At 40.9% G+C, this 20,673-nt stretch overlaps 1 pseudogene; it reads left to right on the top strand.

The window, feature by feature from the left end:
• Positions 1–3,447: 3,447 nt before the first annotated feature.
• On the top strand, positions 3,448–3,563 carry LOC138787690 (U2 spliceosomal RNA; annotated as a pseudogene).
• The last annotated feature ends 17,110 nt before the right edge of the window (positions 3,564–20,673 follow it).

Raw genomic sequence — 20,673 nt, 5'->3', positions numbered from 1 at the left:
TTCCATAATGACACATTTAATAAGTATATCACTAGGGGGATACATATCTGTATTGTCATCAATATGTTGCTTAATCTAAAAGCTATTGTAAACTGGCAGGAAACACAATATATATTTTATTTTAAAAATATATATATACACACACATATATATATATATATATATATATATATATTTATATATATATATATATATTTTTTTTTTTTTTTTTTTTTTCAACTCACTTGTCCTCGGAAATTGACAAAAACATAAACCTCCATGTAACATAGGGAAAGGTGACCAAAATGCTACATGTGAACTAAGGCCAAGCTATGAGCCTCTAAGGTGACACATTACCAGATAGATGGCTTTTCAATAGGGATGTTACATCAGTATATATAATTTTTATATATATGTTTTATGTCATTGGAATTTGCATATTAGAAAAAAAAAGAAACAGAAGAAGCTGTACAAGCTCATCTAAAGAAGAGTCTATATGCAAGTCTATGACTGTCACGACTGGAAAATAACAGGTCTATGAAGCCGACTTTACAAAGCAAACTTCAAGGTCTTGATGAAAAGTAAGGCCGTACAGAAAAGAACGTCTCAATGTATTTCACAGGCTAAGCCCTCTAAAATGCTATTTATATGGAATGGCCTTGGGGCAACTATTACAGGCAGATATCGCTCAGGATGCAGCTGAGGATATTGTTACAAGTGATTACATATGAATATATATATATATATATAATATTTTGTAAATATAAATAATTATTTAGGCCATTTATCATACAATAAAGGGACTATTACAGTTTGGGCAATCATTAGGTCACAGTGCATATTATAGGCATTTAGTAGATTGAAAGCATGCCCCCTATCTGCTTCAGATTTCCCCCTAAATTTTAACAACTGCAATGCAATAGGTGAAATCTGTGGCCAAATTCTTATCACAGTCCACAACAAAATGCACAAGCAAAACATTCAGATTTATCAATGGATTTTCACAGTTCTCATTTTACACTGTGTATCTTTGTCATAGCAACCCTTTAAAAGAGGACCCGTGATATCATCTGAGGAATCCAGCCTACCACATCCGCTAGATCCACCGCTACACTGCTTAATCAGCGTTATTAAACCACCCCCCATTTAAAACTGCTACCTCTGACAGCCAGTATGCAAATGAGCCCCTAGACTGTCATCTGGGTCTTCACCGCTCACTTCTCAAGTTCAGTTCTTATGTAATCAAACTACACCTATAAATGGTATTTTCTGTGATGGACTTAAAGCGACTCTGTGCCCACAATCTGACCCCCCCCCCCCAAAACCACTTATACCGTCGGATAGCTGCTTTTAATCCAAGATCTGTCCTGCGGTCGGTTTGGCAGGTGATGCAGTTATTGTCCTAAAAAAAATACTTTTAATCTTGCAGCCCCGTGCCAAACGGGAGTATCTGTGCCCTAACTTTGCACCACCCCTCCGTCCCTCCTCCCCACCCTCTTCACCATTAGGAATGCTCCAGGCAGTTTGCCTCCTATTCCCTACCTGTGGCAGCCCGGCAAATGGGCCGGATCGTTACGGACCTGTGCAATGTTCAGCATGGAGAAAATGTTTCAGTGGCATTCCTAATGCTGAAGAGGGTGGGGAGGAGGGACGGAGGGGTGGTGCACAGTTAGGGCACAGATACTCCCGTTTGGCACGGGGCTGCAAGTTTAAAAGTAGTTTTTTAGGATAATAACTGCATCACCTGCTGAACGGACTGCAAGACAGATCTTGGATTAAAAGCAGCTATCCGAAGGTACAAGTGGTTTGGGGGGGGGGATTGTGGGTACAGAGTCGCTTTAAATAAAAATTATCATTGTGTCAACTGATGAGTGACTATAATTAATTCTACTGGGTTTTCCAATACATAAAGAAATACCATATATATGATCCAGGATTATATAGGTGTTTTCTTATATAATCAAGTATCAACTGTCCAAGTAGATTTCACATATTTTTACCACATCATTTTGAATTACTCTGAACCCTTTAAAGCTAGGTAAGGAAAAGGTCCCACCTGTTCTGCTCTTCAATGCTGCACGTTGTCCCTCTGGCCATCCCAGATGATACATCTGGGACGAGAAGGCGAGCAGGTTCATGTTGCCGGCATTGTGTACATCCGTACACTGGGCCTCATTTACTAAAATTGTCTGGTTTTCAACAACTCTATAGATCAACATTTTAGTTTCCTAAACTGACAGACTTTTTATTGTGTCCTATTGCTCTTAGTAAATTTGTTGTTTTTTTTCACATGACAAAACTAAGACCATCCCACCACATTAAAGATGGTTGATATTTAGAATAGAAAACCCGTCAAAAAAATTGACAATTTATTTGATAAATATGTTGGCCATGGTGTGTTTTAAAGGGACACATCCATGGCACATCCAATTTTTTATTTTAAAGGGAATGTATTGCCTATATTTTCTCTTACTGAGTAGAGTCAGATACTAAAACTTGTTATTTTACTGTAATCTGTTTCAAAAATTTTTTTATTTCACATTTTGTATATTGTCATGTACACTCACCGGCCACTTTATTAGGTACACCATGCTAGCAACGAGTGGTCTTCTGCTGCTGTAGCCCATCTGCCTCAAAGTTGGACGTACTGTGCGTTCAGAGATGCTCTTCTGCCTACCTTGGTTGTAACGGTTGGCTATTTGAGTCACTGTTGCCTTTCTATCAGCTCGAACCAGTCTGCCCATTCTCCTCTGACCTCTGGCATCAACAAGACATTTCCGCCCACAGAACTGCCGCTCACTGGATGTTTTTTCTTTTTCGGACCATTCTCTGTAAACCCTAGAGATGGTTGTGCGAGAAAATCCCAGTAGATCAGCAGTTTCTGAAATACTCAGACCAGCCCTTCTGGCACCAACAACCATGCCATGTTCAAAGGCACTTAAATCACCTTTCTTCCCCATACTGATGCTCGGTTTGAACTGCAGGAGATTGTCTTGACCATGTCTACATGCCTAAATGCACTGAGTTGCCGCCATGTGATTGGCTGATTAGAAATTAAGTGGTAGCGTGTAGTTGGACAGGTGTACCTAATAAAGTGGCCGGTGAGTGTATATTGTCTAGGTCGTTTTTAACAGCATTTAGTGACATGCTTTACAGCCAGGCTCTGTCCCCTTGAGATAACAGTGAAACATTACTGAGTGTGCTCTGTGACCTTTGAAAAGATCATTCCACAGGGAACTGCTATTGTCTGGTATTGATGCGACCCATCTACTGGTGTCACCAGACTCTGTAATACCGTACAGATCACTTTACAGCAGCCTCCTCCTATTACCACAGACACAACAGGAAGTCTCAGCTTAGTTTAAGCCTCAGTGGTGAGAATACAAATTGCAACATTTAAGGATTACTTTGTAATCTAGATAGAAAAATGGAAAATTAGAAGAAATGTTTCCAAAAAATACTTTCAACATCGCTTTTCGGCCTTTTAGCTAAAATCAAATGTAGGATTTGTACTTATCAATTGAATATCTGATAGTTCCCTGTCTTGGGACCATATATTAAATGGATTTTTAAAAACACTATTTAAACAAGTTCATTTTCTGATGACCCACTCCCTTTAACCCTTTGAGGACCAGGCCCAAAATGACCCAGTGGACCGCGCAAATTTTGATCTTAGTGTTTCCGTTTTTCCCTCCTCCCCTTCTAAGAGCTCTAGCATTCTCAGTTTTCTATCTACAGGGCCATGTGAGGGCTTATTTGTTACAGGAATAGTTGTACTTTGTAATGGCGTCATTCATTTTACCATAACATGTATGATGGAATTCCAAATATATTATTTATGAAGATATAAATTGGTGAAATCGCAAAAAAGAATGCAATATGGTAACGTTTGGGGGGTTCCTGTGTCTACGTAATGCACTATATGGTAACAGCGACATGATACTATTATTCTATAGGTCAGCCCGAACACAACCATATACAGGTTACACAGATTCTCTAATGTTATATATTTTTTTTAAATGAAATCCTTTTTTTTGGCAATTAATTATAAATAAAATGGGACTATTGTGACGCTTATAACGGTTTTATTTTTTCACCTACGGGGCTGTATGGGGTGTCATTTTTTTCCGCCATGATCTCTAGTTTTTATTAATATCATATTTGTGAAGCTCAGACGTTTTGATCACTTTTTATCAATTTTTTTTATATATAATGTAACATAAAATCGGTAATCCGCGCACTTTTTTCCCTCTTTTCGTGTACGCCGTTTACCGTTCGCAATGACACTTGTTATATTTTAATAGATCGGACAATTACGCACGCTACGGTATATTATATGTTTATTTGTTTATTTATTTTTATATGTTTTATTTATATAATGGGAAAGGGGGGTGATTTCAACTTTTATTGGGGGAGGGGTTTTGGGGTAGTGTATTAGTGTTTTTAACTTTTTTTTGTTTACACATTTGAAGTCCCTTTAGGGGACTTTTACATAGATTAGTTTGATTTCTACACTGATGAATGCTATGCCATAGGCATAGCATTGATCAGTGTTATCGGCGCTCTGCTCATTGAGCCTGCCTCTGCAGGCTTAGTGTAGCAGATCGCCGATCGGACCGCACGGAGGCAGGTGAGAGACCACCGGCGGCCCGTTTTGCCGATCGGGACCCCTGCAGTCACACTCCGGAGCACGCTTCATAGCGGGAGAAACACCCAGGGCGTACAGTTACGCCCTAGGTCGTCTGGGGACAGACTTCCATGGCGTAACTATACGCCCTGGGTCGTCTAGGGGTTAAAGCACAAAATCACGGGTCCCCTGGGGGACTTCTAGTATAAGTGCATTGATCTCTCATTGAGATCTGTGCTGCATAGATATGCAGCACAGATCCATTAGATAGGCACATTGATTGCTTCTGCAGCCGGAAGCAATCGAGTGCCGAGTCGGGATACAGCGCCATTATCCCGGAGGAGCGATCCTCCCCACTAGACACCAGGGAACGGCTGCATTCGGTAATCGGATGCAGCTGTCAACTTTGACAGCTGCATCCGATTACTGTATTAGCGGGCACGGCGATCGGACCATGCTCGCTAATAACTGCGGTCCCGGGCTACAAGCGGCACCCGGGACCGCGCCAGTCCATAGCGCGGCCGCTGCGCGGCCCCGCTCTAAACGCGGTGAGGCGGCCCTGGATGTGCGTCCAGGGTCACCTAAGGGTTAATGAATGTGTATCCTCCCCTAAAATTATCCCCATATAATAAATAATAGGCCAGGCTATGAAAGACAGATAATAAACCTAATATTTGGCTTATAAAAGCCGCCTGAACTGTTCTGCACTTGGCCCAATAGAAAGACCATATTTAAAGGGGTTGGCCAGTAAGTGTACTCACTGTATATACTGACAGCAGCTCCCTGTGTACCTCATAGAGACAAAATCAGACTCCCCTTAACCAGGCTGGGCTGCCCTGCTCTGTTTTGTTTCTGTCCATAAAATGGCCGACATGGAGGAGCATGTGATCAGGCCCTGTCCCCTGTGTTCTCCATAGGCATATACAGGCTCGGTGGTGGACACAGGGGGGCGGGGCCTAGTCACATGCTTCTCCATGTAAGCAATCTTATGGACCAAAACACCACAGAGCAGGACAGCCCAGCCTGGAGGAGGGGAGTCTGATATTAGCTCTATGAGGTACGCAGGGAGCTGCTCTCAGTAAGTAATGTGAGTACACTTACTAATACTGTACACTGAGCAATTGTACTATAAAGTGGCCAACCCCTTTATGGTGCGTGCACACCTACAGGATCTGCAGCTGATTTTCTGCAGCAGATTTCATTTAAATAACTGAACACAGCATCAAATCTGCTGCGGATCTGCTGCAGATCCTGTAGGTGTGAACGCACCCTTAAGCTACATTACATTTGGACAGACACCGTCCAGTATCTCCTAAGCATTGTAGAAAGTCAGACAGTCTCGTAGTAAAATGACCCAGTGATCCCATCGAGTGACAACTATTACATCCCTGTAAAACCTCGGAGACTTATTATATAATCAGCCGGGCTGACATGAGCACAGAAATTAATTCTGCATCAGAGGAAGGAGGCCGTTTAGCTCCCATCAGCTCCATACAAGTGTAAAGGCTGACAGTCTGCATCATCACAGTCAGGTAACAAATCTGCCATAATGCTCCAAATGGCCATAGACTGTATTGCCAACAAATCCCAAGCAGTTTAATATGCCCCCAGGTTGTATCGTTGGAGGCACAGCAGTCATTATACATTAATTTATGTAATGTAGCTCTAGTTACTGGGAGCCATCCACAAAGAATGAAGCATCATGCTAGACTGAGTCTAATTGTCTACCGTAACAAAAGCTGCAGAAATGAAGACGCATTTCTTAAATGCCTGGAGCTTATTTTATTAAGTTCTTCCTTCTAAATAAAGACTGTTGGTTTCTATTGTATGACTGAAAGGGAAGCAGTTCCTTTAGTCAAAGATTATGGACTCATCATAATCACATGATCTGACAAGTTAAGAAAGACTCACAATATTCCACAAGGTACTTTAAAAACCTGTAGGAGTATCTATTGAATGCTCCAAGGTGGATTCCTTATGCTATATTTTACTATTACCTTTCTATTACAACAGCATTCCCCTTTTACAAAGTGATAGCATATTGTTAGACTGTGCCCTTACTTTATAATCGGTGGAATTTTCTCCTCTATGACTTTTACTAAATCTCAGAATAAAGGGGTCCCTTCAAAGTTTTTACTTGCACAGCACAGCACTGGTTCATCTGCAGTTTTGCACAGCCTGGTAGCCTGAAGCATTGCGGTGAAGGAACAAGATAGAAGAGGATGCAGAGCTAAACAGTACTGTTCACACTTAGCAATAGGCGAGGAATTGAAGAGGCTAGCTCCAGGCACTCACCAGAGGACATCTGTTTCTTATTATCACCCTCTGACCATACACCAGCATCACTGACCAGACTAAAATCATCTGCACCTACTTCTCTGAACAGACGTGTTATAGGAGGGCATTGACATACATCTCAACCTATATCCTTAAAGAGAAGTCTCTTCATGCATAATTGCCTAACTAGACCAAAGGGGGCAACCCACATTGCAGCCAAACAAATAATCCATTGCTGCTAATAACACACCTATATTCTTAAAGAGAAGTCTCTTCATATATGACGACCTAACCAGACCACAGGGGGCTACTCTCATCACACCTAAACAAAAATCCACTGCTGCTAATAACACACCTATGTCCAGCATGGCTTCTGATATCCTACCTTGGTATACATAGCTGTACACATCACAGAGATATAAGACTCTGCAAGTGAGATACCTGAGTGATGAGAGCTCATGATTACTTCCACATAGTTCCCTGATGAACCCATGCACACTACAAGGGGGAAACACGTCGGAAGTTGAATCAATAACTGTCCAAAGACACTCTGATGAAACACAGTGTGTGCCTGCAATAACCCCAGTCCTGAATAACTATTCTTTGACAAACAATCACCATACCAGATGGGACTACTGTATCTTCTTTACATACTTACCTTATGTTAACCTCTTTTTCTCCTACCTCATCTTGACTATTTACCTGCGATGGTGTCTGCTATGATAGGCAGGGCATAATAGGGTATCCTCCCTGGCAGTACCTCATGTATTTGTATAAAAACCTCTGAATGTATTTGTGTGATATTCTTCTGCACTCAAATAAACTTATGTCTGCACTATCCTGTGTCCACATTGGTCATTCTTCCAATTCTTTTCTGTAGCCAGACTCGTGGGGACCATTTAGACTACTTTTAAACTGTCTTTAGACCATAAACTAGAGGAATTGAGTAGGAGCAGAATTTAAGCGGATTTCAAGCAGAATTCAATTCCCATTGACTTCTATAGGAGTTGTTAAAGATTATCTAACTCTTCCTCCTCCCATCGTATGTATCTACATGCTATCTGTTTGAGTGTTATACTATAATTCTGTCTGGTAGCCAGCATTTGTCTTGGTGATCACTTATAGTACTATCTGCCTATTTCTGTGTACTGGAATATGAATATAGTCCTGTCAGTCTCCAGATAAGGAACATGCCCCCTACTCCAGATAGAGATGCAAAGGGCTGAGCAGCAGAAAAACAGGGAACATGCATAGGATACAAATAATGCTGCTGTAACTAACGGTCCAACCAGCACTTAAACCTTAGATAAGAGGCCCTGGGCTTTTTTTTTTTCATGGCCACAAGCATTGTTTGATGCCTTGTGTGACCTTTATGGTGTTGAACTTTTAACGGTAGCATGTTAAAAAAAAAATTTAACTTGTTCTTCTAATGTGTGTTTGTGGTGGTGGTGGTGTGTGTGTGTGTGTGTGTGTGTGGGGGGGGATCACAAAAAGTAATTATACTGTTTTTATTTGGTTTATTATTTTATCTTTGCTACAACATTTTTATTGTATTCTAAGATGTGTTACGGTAATATATATTATAACTTTAGCACTTTTTGTAACGATTGATTAGACATGTCAAAATGATCATGCTGCAGGGGTGAGCTCCTACCATACAAAGGGATTCCTTTCCTTTGATTAATACCCCTAGGGTACTGTGGTTGTCAGTGACTGAGGCAACTATAGGTGGTTGGGATACAAAATATCTCCTAGCCCAGCTTTGCCATGGGGGGGGGGGGGGGCAGTTGCTGATCAATGCTGTCATGCTGCGAGAGATGGATCAGGTACAGCTCCTGCACCATCTCTGTGCCGTGAATAAATGAAACAGTGATTTAACGGAATAATACATGTACCAAAAATGTACAGCATGATGTGGAAGGTGGTAAACATGTCTGTAGCATAGTAATCTAACGGTAAAGCAATTCTCACAATTATTCATTTGGTCTGTTCATTTAACTGATAAAGAGTGACATTTTTCGGTGAAGTGAAGCCATATTGGTTGTCACTTTTGAATTAGCCGCAATAATACTAACATTTTTCAAAAACCTGTCAAAATAGGACATGGATGTAAACATACACATGCTGGCAGTGGTCTCATTGGGGGACATTTATGAAAGTTATGGCAGGGGCAGTGTAGATTCCCCCCTTATCCCTGCTCACAGGCGCAAATCATGATCCAAATCTAAACCTGCTGGAAGGGTGCGCCTCTTTGTGAATTCGGCCAGGAAAATAGGGGCAAGGCCTTATTTAGGAGCGGCGTACAAGTATGCCGGTCTTGATAAATCCCCCCCATTGACTTTTATGGCCCAAATGTAGTCAATGAGTGAATACATTCGAGTAATTTCCCTAATGTAAACACTCAGGAAAGTTGTAGCTTCAGATTTACTAAGTTATGTCCATTTAATATTCTTAGTGAAATTAATTTACAATAAATTCTGGATTATTTCTCCTGAAGTTTTTTAATCTTGGAAAATTGGGAAAATTGTTCCTATATACTGTGTGTGTGTGTTTTTTTTTTACTTCAATAGACAATCAGCATTTCAATTTCTTTCCAAAGAATACAAACATCTCATCTGCTGACCCCCGTCCCTATAGACGCCAGATTTCCTCAATATGACGTGCACTGGTAGAAGAAGTAGAAGAACACAAATAAGTAAAAAGGAAATCATATTTTCACTAGTTTTCCCCAGTGAAGATATTGAAATGTTCTGCTGTTCAGCACAATAGGCGGCAGAAATATGTTTTTCTTTCTAAATCTGAAAAAAAAGATGACATATAATATTTATGGCTCCACAGGAGAGGAGTGATCTCTGTATCAGCACTGGGTCTGAGGATAGCTGCATGATAACCGCAGGCCCTTGGAGAATATATTTCCATTCTGGTGCACTCTGGTATGTTATATTATAGCAAAGGGTCTAGAAAAATCCCAAAAGCTATAGAGTCAGTGGGAGGGTTTTATGAATACTGATGTGCCATATGGGTAGTTTGCCAGTCATTTCCCCAGTGCAACAGGTGCCAGATTTATCATCAGGAGGCAGGTGCTGATGCTGTTTCCGACTGCAGAACCACGAAGCCTCAGCTCCTTTATCTGACACATCCATACCATATCTGAAACACTGGCACAAGGGTATTGGAAAGGCACATGGAGTTCTACCCAAAAACTGACATTGATAAATCCTCCCTGATGTATCCTGCAGATGCTACTGCTGGCAGGAACAGCCCATCCTTAGTATGAAAACACTGACATGTTTAGCACCATCCCTATAATGTTACTGCTCTGCTTCGGATTTAGCTGGAGCACATGTAATATCCCATGGCTTCTTGAGTACTGGTGAACTTCACTCAAAATAAAATACACCATCTTCTGTAGAAGAATTCAGAGCCTTATTAGGGCCACTTTAAAACCATTCATCCATACCAACACGTTTCAGTAGTGTATTCATGTGATCCAAATACTGTTAAAGGTGGACAGGAAAGATATTATAGTAATCAATATGTATATATGAAGATAAAGTATTATGCATGACAATACTAAAAGTAAGGAAAAAGAATAGAGCCAGTGGCATTATGAGGTTTATCTAGGTTGGGAATTTTGAAAGAGGCCCAATGAATAATTTGTTACCAATGCAATGTGAATCAAACTGTGTTACCCATGATTTATGTGTATCTCCATAATTACATGTAAGCTCATAAATAAATACGCTTGAAAACAAAATACCCGCTATGGTTTAATAACATACTGGCCTCTAACTACCATTTAAAGCAGTGCTTCTCAAATCCAGTCCTCAGGCCTCACCAACAGGTCATGTTTTGAGGGTTTCCCATACAAAGAACACCTGTGCTAATACCTGATGCACTGACAATAATTATATCACCTGTGAAATACGAAGGAAATCCTCAAAACATGACCTGTTGATAAGGCTTGAGGACTGGAATTGAGAAGCACTGATTTAAAGCGACTCTGTACCCACAATCTGTCCCCCCAAACCACTTGTACCTTCGGATAGCTGCTTTTAATCCAAGATCTGTCCTGGGGTCCGTTGGGCAGGGGATGCAGTTATTGTCATAAAAACAACTTTTTATCCGGAAGCGCTGTGTCTAACGGCCGGGGCTTACATTTGTATATGCTTTAGGCTGGCACCACCTCTCCGTCCTTCCTCCCCACCCTCCTCATCATTAGGAATTATCCAGGAACATTTACTGCTGTTTGAGCTTTGCACAGGTGTATTAACGATCCAGCCCCTGTTCATTATTCACCCAGGTGAATAGGAGGCAATCTGCCTGGAGCATTCCTAATGATGAGGAGGGTGGGGAGGAAGGACAGAGAGGGTGTGCCAGCCTAATGCATATACAAATGTAACCCCCGGCTGTTAGACACAGCGCTGCCGAATTAAAAGTTGTTTTTATGACAATAACTGCATCCCCTGCCGAACGGACCCCAGGACAGATCTTGGAATAAAAGCAGCTATCCGAAGGTACAAGTGGTTTTGGGGGGGGGGGGGGGGGTCAGATTGTGGGTATAGAGTCACTTTAAAGTATGCCGGATCAAGAAGCGGGACCCGGCGGGATCAGGTGAGTATAGGGGGCTGTAGCGGGGGGTCAGGAGCCTGTCACCCCAGCACGGGGGGGGGGGGGGGGGGGGGTGACAGGTTCCCTTTAACAACTATTGCTTCAAATGTAATTCTGCTGTTCTTCCTCATCTACATATAGCCACCTCCTTATTTGTACTGTTTTTGCAGTGCAACTCCCACAGTGGAAGTAAAACTGCAGAAATTACATTAAAGGTCACCTTGCACTGTGGGTTGTAGTCACAGCATGCAAATAATTTTTATTAAAATTTCAGCCACTACGATGCTACTATAGATTACAGTGAGATATTGGCATATCCAGCATACCAAGACCAGTATTACCAATATCACCAAAATAAAAGAGACAAATAATACTATCACACCATGATCACTGCCATTACCACCATACTGTTACTGAATGAAATACTGTATAACACTAAGTCCAATATCCCCCTAGACAGTTGTTCACAGTTTAGGTTCCTTTAAGTAGTTTGGCCTTTCTGTGACCTCAAAGAGCGTTAAGGTTCCCCCTGTGCCACCATGTGGTAGTTAGGCCCCTCTGTGTCCCTTTAAAGTTGTTAGGCCCCACGGTGCCACCATTTAGTAGTTAGGCTCCTCTGTGTATCCATATGGCATTAGATCTCTCTGTGCCCACATGTAGTAGTTAGGCCCCCTCTCTGTCCCCACATAGTAGTTAGGTTGCACTGCACCCCCATATAGCAGTTAAGCCCCTATCTGTGTCCCTATTGTAGCAGTTACATGTAACATGTAATCTGCAATGGGCATTATATATAGGGAACCCCCTGATGCAATGACTGTGGTCAAAGTTTAGACAGTCTATGACACAAAGTGGTGTTATGCATTGAGGAGCCCTTAGTAAGTCTGTTAATGCCATCATGATTCGATTGTGAGGTGCCAACAGGATCTACAATAACCATGGCAGTGCATTTGATGATGTTTTATAGCTGCCTGTAAGTTTTAGGCCACTATTAAACACACATTTGTGTACCTTTTTTTTTTTTATTTATTGACAAATATGCCATGAATTCCAAGCACTTTTTATATGAGCATTTTTACTTTGTTGCTACATTTTAATTATTATTATACAACCCTGTAATGGTAGTATCTCTGGTGTCATAGAAACCCCATTTTACACTTGAAGTATAAAGGGGTGGGGGGCATGCTGGCTTGGTGATAAAATATGTAGCTTCAAGGACCCTTTCTGTTGATTGGGATTGGGATTGTGATTGTAAAGATGTTTGACCTTTTACATTAAACTACAAAATGCTGCAAATCAGCTTACACATGGACATATCACTATCATCACTCTATCATTTGTATCAGCCATAGAGAGCTTCAGCTCAGTGGAGTAAAAGGAAACAATGAAGACCGTGCTGGCCCATATCTAACAATTAAAGGGAATGTATCACCTAAATTTTCTTTTACTGATTAGAGTCAGATACTAAAAATTGTTCTTTTATTCCAATCTGTTTCTTTCTGTACACTGTTACAGGGATGGCCATCTTAACTGAGCTGTTTTTAACAGCATTTAGTGACATTCTTTACAGCAAGCCTCAGAGACATAGACAATAAAGGTCTATTCACACGTCAGTATATTTTCCAATCTGAAATTTTGAATCTGTTAGCAATCTGCAAATTCTCATCCGTATTGCATCTGTAAATACGGACCCCATAGAGTTGTATTGGTTGTGTCCGTTGAGGAATTTCTGTCCGTACTAGGGCCTGTCCTTTTTTTTTTGCGGAACGGATTGCAGCCCAGTACACAACACGGATGTGTGTATGGGTCCATTGAAATATATTGGTCCTATTTTTCTGTCCGTAATTGTGGATCTGCAATTGCGGACAGGAACAGGACGTGTAAATAGGGCCTAAAAGACAAAGTCTGTGCCCTTGAGATGAGTGTGAAATATTACTGAGCGTGACTTTTGAAGAGGTCATTCCACAGGGAGGTGCTATTGTCTCCTCTATGTACTGGTGTTGCTGCAATGCTATACAGCTCACTTTACAGCGGCCTCCTTATATCACCACAGACACAACAGGAAGTCTCAGCTTAGTTTTAGCCTCAGTGGTAAGAATGAAAATTGCAAGATTTCAGGAATATTTTATAATATAGATAGTAAAATGGAAAATAAGAGAAACAGCCAGCTGTCGGTTTGGATCATCGGAAATGTGGTCAGAATGGGACTTGTGTCTTTAATATGGATGCAGAAATGCACATGTAATATGCTTGTGTTATACCAGCCTAAGTGAAATATGGACACCGACAAAGAGTAAAAGATGGTGGAACAAGTACATCAGTGACTTCCTTGGACCCCTTCTGGACCCCTTTTTGCTTTTTTCTTCTTTTTACATTCATTTTTCTCTTTTCCTTTTGTTCTTTATTGTTGTTCCTTATTTCATTACATGATGGGTGGTCAGCTTCCCTCATACTGTACGTCCCCTCCTGGTCCCTGACTCTGACTCTCCAGACTTTTCTGACATGTCATCTGACCTACCTACTTTTCTGTACCTCATAATTGGTGCTTCTGTTTATGTTGCTTTTTGAATCACACTTCATAGTGATTGATGAAAACTTTAATCAAACTTATTTCAAACAAAAAATACTTGGGACAAACTTTAAGTGGCTCCAATGCATTAGACTATTCACACATTGCAGATAATTTCCCGCAAGTTCTATAACTAAGAATATGTTTCATACAGATCTTAAAGAAGCAATTCACAGAAAACTTTTATAACTCCCCGGGTAGCCGCTGGCCCGCATACTCACCGCAGCCGATTGGTGTCCTGCGGCGCCGTTCACATCCGGCACACGCTCACATTCGCTTGTGCTGTGACTCCTCTTTTCTGCCCTGCCATTATATGCCGGATCTATGCAGAGGCAGAGAAGAGGAGTCATTGCAGAGGCGGATGTGAGTGTGCGCCGGATTTGAACGGCACCGCGGGACCAGAACGAAGCTGCGCCGTGGGACACCGATCAGCTGTGGTGAGTATACGTGCCAGCGGCTACCCGGGGGGGACAATAAAGATTTTTTGTGAACTGCTTCTTTAATGCCCCTAGATAAATACTGAATTTTTTATAGTATATCTATTGCATATTAAATATGGCTTGTTTCTTCATATAACGTTTACACAATATACATTCAATGGCTTTCTAGAAAGTGACAGGAAGTGATTGTAATGGGAATTATATCATACAATATAATACAATCATGTCCCAAATATCACTTAAGTGAAAGCACATGTACTGAATATGCCAGTAATTCATGGAAAATGGGCTAAAATCCAAAAAGGTCCTTGTCTGGGATTTCAGTACAGAGGGAACTATTTGCAGTTGTGATACTTTCCGTAAACTTCTATAAATACCTGGGAATGTGACCCGACCCACATCGTCTATAGTGATCCTGCTGACATTAACTCTTAATGAGGAATCGTTTGATAAAATAAATAAACATGATACAGTATACATTCTGTTCATCTCTCAGTACCACCATTTATAGTTAATATGTACAGCTGGAGGTTCTTGGTCCTGACCTGGTCTGTTCATATCGATGGCTAACCAGAGACACAGGGAACATTGACTGCAGTATTTAGTGGAACTACACATAAAGTACAGATCAAGGTGGGAAGTTATCAACATCAAAGACCACATTTCTGGCATGCAAGAGTTGCAAAGTTTTCCCCTTTTAACAGGTGTGGTGTAGAGCGAGGGAGTATGATATCCCACTGCCCAGTATATTTACTATAATTTATGTCAGGTTTCATAAGTCAAATGGAATAAAAAAATCTAAAAATAAAAAAAATGTCGGTACAGTAAATTCTTGTGCTAAACCTCAGTGCTGTGGTTAGGAGACCTGTAATAGCCCTTGGTGGGCACTTGTAACTCATCATTGTTCTGAGTGATTTTATACTGGTGAATGCCTGTACATGTTATGTGACAAACCCTAATAAAAATGTTTTTGGCAAAAAAAAAAATGTGTTTACCTTAAAAAAATTGATCTTATGTAGTTTATGTATTTAAAGGGAACCTGTTACGTCCTTTATGCTATATAAACCCTTCCCAGTACATTTTAGATGCTGAGCACAGGGTTGAGATGCTGTGCCCATAAACATAATTTTTAAAAAAAATTTTTAAAGTATAGGTACACTTTATGAGATGCTGTAAAAGCGAATTAAACATGAGCTGCATATATTTTTTTTTGCACTTTATCTGATCTGCGTCTCCTGTGAATACTGTCAATTAGCAAATATGGAAATAACAGCAACTTTGTTATGTCTAAATGTTTAGTGTTTTACAAGGTAGATGGTGTAAATAGGAACTAGATGGTGAAGCTAGAAGGCTGTATGTCTACACAGGGCAGAGATGTACGGCCTCCTTTTGCTGATGTGCAAACTCCATATAATGCTTAATCTGGTAAGGTCCAGTCAAAACAAAGCCAAACAGATATAAAGGGGTTATCCAGGATACTTTCTTTAACCCTTAGACGACCCAGGGCGTATAGTTACGCCATGGAAGTCTGTCCCCAGACGACCTAGGTCGTAACTGTACGCCCTGGGTGTTTCTCCCGCCATGAAGCGTGCTCCGGAGCGGAGCGCACTTCATAGCAGTTGGGGGCCGGCTGCAATCAGCAGCCGGGACCTCACCGGTAATGACACGCTGCAGCGATCGCGCTACCGCGTGTCATTAACTCCTTAAACTACCGCAGCGTTTATGTGTAAGTGACAGGGGGAGTCCCCTGTCACTCACCGATCGGGACCCCCGCAGTGTGACTGCGGGGGTCCCGATCGGTAAAACGGACCGCCGGAGGTCTCTCACCTGCCTCCGTGTGCTCCGATCGGCGATCTGCTACACTAAGCCTGCACAGGCAGGCTCAATGAGCAGATCGCCGATAACACTGATCAATGCTATGCCTCAAAGTACATCAAAGTATACATCAAAGTACTGGATGTAAATAATATACTGTAGCGTGCGTAATTGTCCAATCTATTAAAATATAACAAGCGTCATTGCGAACGGTGAACGGCGTACACGAAAAGAGGGAAAAAAGTGCGTGGATTACCGATTTTATGTTACATTATATATAAAAAAAATTAATAAAAAAGTGATCAAAACGTCCGATCTTCACAAATATGGTATTAATAAAAACTAGAGATCATGGCGGAAAAAATGACACCCCATACAGCCTCATAGGTGAAAAAATAAAACTGTTATAAGCGTCACAATAGGCCCATTTTATTTATAATTAATTGCCAAAAAAAAGGATTTCATAAAAAAAATACATATATAACATTAGAGAATCTGTGTAACCTGCATATGGCTGTGTTCGGGCTGACCTATAGAATAATAGTGTCATGTCGCTGTTACCATATAGTGCATTACGTAGACACAGGAACCCCCCAAACGTTACCATATTGCATTCTTTTTTATGATTTCACCTATTTATATCTTCATAAATAATATATTTGGAATTCCATCATACATGTTATGGTAAACTGAAAGACGCCATTACACAGTACAACTATTCCTGTAACAAACAAGCACTTACATGGCCCTATAAATAGAAAACTGAAAGTGCTAGAGCTCTTAGAAGGGTAGGAGGGAAAAACAAAAACACTAAGATCAAAATTTGCGCGGTCCACTGGGTCATTTTGGGCCTGGTCCTCAAAGGGTAAAAAACAGTGCCACCTCTGTTCCAAGGTTGTGTGTGGTATGATACTTCACTCACTTTAATGCAGCTAAACTGCAAACCACACTCAGGACAGGAGAGGTGCTGTCTCTGAAGGAAGGTGGCTGTGTTATTCTAATAGGGTGTTTACACAGAGAGATTTATCTGACAGATTATTAAAGCCAAAGCCAGGATTTGATTTTAAAAGAAGAGAAATTTCAGTCTTTTCTTTATGACCTGTTCTTTGTTTATAGGCTGTTCCTGGCTTTGGCTTCAAAAATCTGTCTGTGTAAACACACCTGATGGATATGTTCACACAATGTCCAAAATAGAGAAAAGACGCCTGATTTCGCTATTTAAAAAAAATGTCAATTTTTGCTGTGATTTAACTGGCTGCAATGGCAATGCATTGAAGTCAATGGGAAGACGGACGTCCAATACACACAATATATTGAAAAAATGATGTTTTTGCCGCGGACATCAATATAATGGATATGATCATTATTTTCGGACGTCTTTTGCAAACAGCGGCCTTTTTTTTTATAGGTTGTACACACACAGTTTTTCTTTTTTTCACCGTTCTTTCTCTGTTAATTAAATTCAATGGACTTTTTAATTAAGCCACACCCAAAGTCCAATTAGTAACCCCAAACTAGAATAATGTACAAACACCAGTCATTGCACTAAGGGGAGGCCAGACTGCTAAATGACGTTTAGCCTCAAAATAACGGACTTCATTTTAAACGGAGCTGAATAAAAAAGTTTTGTGAACATAGTCTGGACAACCCTATGGTACTCTAGGGAGCATCCCTAAAATAGAAGGTAGAGTACGCCATGACTTTATGATCAGTACCTCTGGCATTGTAACCAAACCTGACAAAGAAGGGAACACAGAGTGCTGATTCAGCAAATATCATGCTTGCCATCCCATAATAATAATGTCCGCATACAATTCTGCAAAATAACTATTCTCACAATAAATGTCCGTGGTGACCAACCTGGTCCAGTCAGATGAATTTTCAACAATGCAGATTAATGTTAGGTACAATGGTACATCAATTACTTCTATTGGTAAATGTAATCGTAATTCATTCACACATATCCTACGTGTATGCGCCCATCCCTAACTAATGGCTTCCATATTTCCCACTACATACCTGGTGCACCTGTAACATTACTGAACATAATTTTCCAATAACAATTAGTTCCAAAACATTATCCGGAAACAATAAGAGCTGACTAGATAGCGCTGAAGAATAGGACATATAAAGCAAATGATTGCGGATGGCTTTACACACCAGTAATCCATGTTTAAAGATTACTCGTGTATATACATCAGTTGGATGAATTGATTTGAAGCTGTAAGCTATAAAAGCATATAAAAAGCCACATCCTGTCGGGGAGAGCTTTGTAGACGAATCCGTGAATATTACCAACCTGAAATCAATGTTATATTAGAAAGCAGAGGCTGTAATGCCCGATAAGACACATTATCTGATGTCCTGTGGAGAGTGGAAGCAACATGACATTAAACAAATCTAAGTATAAGTCACAGATTTAAAAAGTCAGACCGGAATGATTGATTTGTGGGTCACTGCTCCTCCACCATGGACTTAAGAATGATTTCCAGTAGGGTTTTCTCAAATGTCACTTTTAGGAAATTATAAAGCCATTGAAGTATTTCCGTAAGTCTGCCAGTCACTAACTGACATCACCGACCATCCCAATAGTCCCGTCAATGCAAGTAAATAAATGGTCTCATATGTCTGCTAAAGGTGGCATTATCTGAAGAGGAGTTTCCAAAAATAGTCTCGCTTACCGGACTAACAGCTTCTCAAAGTGTCTACTTGAGGGACATTACTTTTAAGGAGAGTAGAATCATGAGCCAAATGCTCATTAGTTTGAAGAAATAGTCTGACTGCAAAATATTTATTTTCAGTAAATTGTTTATTTATGTAATACAGAGTATAACCACAAGAAAAACAGGCAGAATTGGCAAACAAATGAACAAGAAACCATGCCAGTGTCTAATAAAATAATAAAAAATGAATAAAAAGTAAATAAAAATAGACCAGTCCAGAAAAAAAAACACACTAAGGCCAAGTTCACACAGCGTATCGACACCGACTGTTCTGTAAACCCAGCCGTGTCACAGAACACCCAGTGTCTGTGAAGATAATCCTGGCCGGTACTGCAGTACCAGCCAGATGAACTTCACTTCTGTTGAATTAGGATGCGGCCGCATCCGTGTGCGCCCGCATCCCAATTCACCATAGCACACAATGGAGAGTGCGGCTGGAGCACTATTCATTGAATAGCGGCTGCGAAAAACTGACATGTCAGTTTTTGCTGCAGCTGCTAGGGATCCCGGCCGAAGTGTATACTATGGGGGACATTTATTAAGTCCGGCGTTTTTTACGCCGGACTTATAAATGTCTCGCATCTCCGGCGATACAGAGATTTATGTAAATCCCGTGCACGTCAGTGCGCATGGCCAAAAACCTACGCCACCTGAAAAATTGAAAAACGCCACCTGAAAAATTGATAAATCGTGCGGCCATTGCCATAGGCTGTATCCCAGTTTTCCAGGCGGTCCTCTCGCTGTATCCGCCCGCTCCACGGAGCGGGCAGACAGCGGGAATCTGATGCAGAGCGTTCGGGTTCGTACGAACCCGAACCTCGGAGGGTTCGGACCATCCCTAGTCGTTAGTTATGATTGTAAACTATCATCATCGTTTCTTCTTCTGATCCCACCTAAAGAAAGAACAATGGGAAGATTAGCGAATATTTAATGAAAGATTAGCAAATAATTAACAATAATTTTAGGGTCAGCATAAAAAATATGAGATCGACACATGTATGATTTTTCAATTATTGTCTGCATTCACGGAACGATTATTTAAATTCAAACAATATAACGATTTTCTGTTCAACAATTGTCTCGTGTAATAGGGCCCTTAGGTTGTGTTGTTTAGAGATGGCCCCTTCACCACCATAAGCTACATTTTGCTAACTAACAGGCAGACTGAGTTGTGTAAAAACTAAACTAAATCCTAAGGGATTAGGGTTATGGCTTCAGGCAAGCAGCAGGCATCTGCAGAATCCATCAGCTTCTGTTTCTCAACACATAGAGGGGATATTAAGGTCTCAAGGTGCTAGAGCAATTTATTAAGTGGTGCAGACCTGTTACTAATTTGAGTGTATCTGTTACTTTCTTTGCACCAGCAATATACACCAACTGGAGTACATCATTTCCACTATAAATTCATTGTAAGTATGCCAGAAGGTATCAACTGTTTGATCCAAGATCGGGCAACATTAACATTTCCAATACAGTACTGATATGTTATTTAGTTATGATAACTGTGTAATACGTAAACTTTGATACATGTAACGACTGGAGTTGTGGATCTTCTGGGCTACTGCTAGCCGCACCAGGGAGCCGAGTCTAAGGGGCCGCTGGTCTTTACCAGAGCCCATCGCAAGACAGGACGGG

Source organism: Dendropsophus ebraccatus, chromosome 3 (genome assembly GCF_027789765.1).
Source record: "Dendropsophus ebraccatus isolate aDenEbr1 chromosome 3, aDenEbr1.pat, whole genome shotgun sequence".
Taxonomy (NCBI): Eukaryota; Metazoa; Chordata; class Amphibia; order Anura; family Hylidae; genus Dendropsophus; species Dendropsophus ebraccatus.
Note: the sequence above shows the minus strand (reverse complement) of the source record. Positions and strands in the feature narration are given on the sequence as shown.